Raw genomic sequence first — 3399 nt, 5'->3', positions numbered from 1 at the left:
TCACTGTTGTACTCTCTTACTTTGGTTACTTTAACTTCTATGCTCAAATTAGTTTTGGGGTTTGAAATCAACCTCATCATGTCATTGATGTAACCAAAATTTTGAGGTGTTAATCTTTTGAGATCCAAGTTTTATTCCAACCAACCAAAGCTAAGGTTCTTAAGATATCAACAAGTCATGACTCATAGCTCTAGTTCCCTTTCTCAACCTGGGCTTCAAATGTAGGCTAAAATTGATAAACTTGCAACTCTAGTTGATCAGTTCATTTCACATAAGAGAGTGGAATAGAGATCAGAGCAATACTTCTATTAGGCATGGATTGTTATAACCATGGGTATTATATTGACAACATGATGAGTATTATCATTCTCATGGGCATTATGAACAAGATGACCATTGATATCAATGTTATGAGCAAAGGTAGGAGCATGTATCTAATGATTATGCTTATGGTTAGCATGCATATGCTGATAACACATACTATGAATAGCATGCATCCAATGAATACACAGTTTCTCATGGGCAATAGTATGCACATGGGAAATAACATGTAAATGCATATTAGTAGTATGGAAATGTATATGGAAAATATGCTAATGCTTATTGACACCATCCTCTTGAATCATTTTCTTATGCGCTGTCGTATTGCTGCGCATTCGAGGTGTGAAAACCACCCAAAAATTGTGCGTGTGATTTGATACTTTGTACATGCTTAGTTGTTATGTTTGCTCTTTCATTGTATGCTGAAGACAGAGAAGAACAAGGTTTTTGATGGATTGGAAACTCGAGATGCAATCTCATGGGCTACACTTATTTCAAGATATGCCGAATATGGGCTTTGTGAGGAAGTACTAAAATAATTCCAAGAGATGCAAGTCGAAGTATATTGGTAGATATGTTTGCCAAATGTGAGAGCATGTTTGATGGTGCAATACAACTAGTAGGAGCATCAAGTCAGGCTTAATTGTGAGTGTCATTGTATCACAGTGGACTTGGGCAGCTACTATTTTGCAAAGCTCTAATGTTACATGGGAGTATTGTGCTACTGTATAGATCCAAGTACCATGATGTACATAAAATAGTAAATGCTACCGGTTAAATAAAAAAGAGGGAAATCCGAAAAGGGAGGCAAGCTTCAAAAACGAAGATGAGAAAGCTAATCAAAGGGGCATTAAGCCAAGAAAAGGAGGAAGATAAAAAGAAAGGGAAAAAGCAACGGAGACAGATTACGACGATGAAGGGACGAAAAGGAAAAGGGCAGAAAAGCAGACGAATGGAGGAGGTGACATCGGAGGACGGATGTTGCTGGGATGGAGAGGAGAAGAGAAGAAGACGATGATCAAAGACAAGAATTGGTGATACTGCTGAAAAAGAAGACGATAGCATGAGGACGGGAAGCATCGGAAACGGGTCGCAGGGAGTTGATGAAGATTTGGGAGGAAAGAATCAAAGGGAAAGCTGCAAAAATGTACAGAGAGAATCGTCGAGAGTACAACAGAAGAGTTAGAGAAATAGTGGAGCAGAGCTGGACGGCAGAATGAGAAAGGTCCGTTGTCGACACAGGAGGAGCTGGGAGGATGTAACGTTTCTGTTGGGGTTTGCCAGTATCGGAAAAGAGACAGAGACAGAATTGTATGCCTCAATGTCCTAGATCCAAGACTTCTGATGCTCCACAGAATCATTCGACATTGCAATCACCTTCACGTTGCGCTTCTGGAGCTCCGACAAAGCTCGCCTATTGACCGTCATTACCAGAGACAAGACTGAAATCAGCTGGGTGAGAGAAGGAGGCCCGCCTATTGACCGTCATTACCAGAGCCTGCAGCATTAAGCCGCCAACTCCACGGCTTCACCTCCATCGCTATTCCTGCCTCATCAGTGTGCGATGCGAGAGCCAGCATTAACAATGCTACTATCAGGTACAGGCCAGCAGCCCTTCGCTTTCCTCACGTTCTTAGCTGGCTCTCCTGTGCCTCTGTTGCGTCCGGCTTCTTCTGTGGCCCTGGCCCTCTCGTAACCTCAGCCTCAGCTTCATCGAGCATCAAGAGGAGGCATTCCACGCCTCTCATAGCCCTTGCGCAGAAGAACATCTACGATTTCACCGTCAAGGACATTGACCGCAAAGATGTGAGCTTGAGCAAATACAGAGGCAAAGTCCTGCTCATTGTCAATGTTGCCTCTCGTTGGTGGGTTCACAACAACCGAGCCACCTTCATGCTTGTGATGCATTTTTGTTTTCCTGCCCAGTAGCATCGGTCTGGGAACTGCATTGTCCGTGCCATTTGCATCGCCTTTTTGGCTGCATTACAGCATGTGAAATTATCATACCGTTGCTCCATCGAATCCTTTCATCTTCTGGATTGAGAATGTACTTGCTCAAGTAAAACCACATGCACACATTGTGATGGTAGGCCGCTTGGCTGATTGCGGGAGTTTCAGTGATGAATTTTCATACTTGACCATAGGATTACCACCTATTCTCAGTAGGGGTTTCAGAAGGCTAGATTGTCCCAGTCATGGGCTTATTGGCAAAATCAGGCAGGGGCCTAAAAGTAACCTAACAGTTCATCATCTGCAGTGGCCTAACAACATCGAATTACACAGACCTAGCAAGGCTGTACAAAAAAATTGAAGGGGCAAGAGTTTGAAATCTTGGCATTCCCATGCAACCAATTTGGAGGCCAAGAGCCTGGAACAAATCAACAGATCAAGGAGTTTGCATGCTCAAGGTTTAAGGCAGAGTATCCCATATTTGACAAGGTTGATGTAAATGGTATCAATACCGCTCCCATTTATAAATTTCTCAAATGAAGCAAGAGCTCGGGGCTGTTTGGGAGTTCATTTGGTGACAACATAAAGTGGAACTTTGCAAAGTTTTTGGTGGACAAGAATGGGCAAGTTGTTCAACGATTCGAGCCCTCCATTTCTCCTCTGCAAATAGAGCTCTATATCCATCGACTCTGCATGAATTGTAGAATGTGGAATGTTTGAGCGGCAAGATACATGTTTGGCATGAAGACATATGGTCTTTGATTTATGATAATAACTATAAAATTCAGAATGTTGCTGTTGTCAAAGAAGAGGAAGAAACTGAAAGAGAGTCTCACAAGAGCTTTCATCTTTGGTTGATCGCATGTATCAACTTCAGAAAATACTTGACAATATTCATCAGTGGAAGGAGGTTTATTTAACTCTTGGAAGGATATCTGATTTTGAACGAAAAGTGTTATTGAGAGGAAGAAGCTTGAATTGCTTTAGTTGCTTGCACTATGGCTTAAGTGGCAAACTGAAGTGGATTAACAGAGTGTTGGAAGCACATCTTCAGGATTTCAGAGTTTCTGTTGGCAAGCTGATATGTTTGGTAAAACTGCTTTTGACCAAATGTGGATAGGCAAAAGA

At 42.2% G+C, this 3399-nt stretch overlaps 1 pseudogene across 1 annotated transcript; it reads left to right on the top strand.

Annotated features, from left to right (window-relative positions):
* Positions 1 to 1537: 1537 nt before the first annotated feature.
* On the top strand, positions 1538 to 2991 carry LOC148027973 (putative phospholipid hydroperoxide glutathione peroxidase; annotated as a pseudogene). Its single transcript, XR_015692690.1, has 3 exons — positions 1538 to 1604; positions 1817 to 2186; positions 2579 to 2991. The product of XR_015692690.1 is annotated as a putative phospholipid hydroperoxide glutathione peroxidase (transcript).
* Positions 2992 to 3399: the final 408 nt, after the last annotated feature.

Source organism: Lygodium microphyllum, chromosome 12 (genome assembly GCF_053477565.2).
Source record: "Lygodium microphyllum isolate KBCC chromosome 12, Lygodium_microphyllum_v1.1.10, whole genome shotgun sequence".
Taxonomy (NCBI): domain Eukaryota; kingdom Viridiplantae; phylum Streptophyta; class Polypodiopsida; order Schizaeales; family Lygodiaceae; genus Lygodium; species Lygodium microphyllum.
This window is presented reverse-complemented; position numbering and strand designations above follow the sequence as displayed.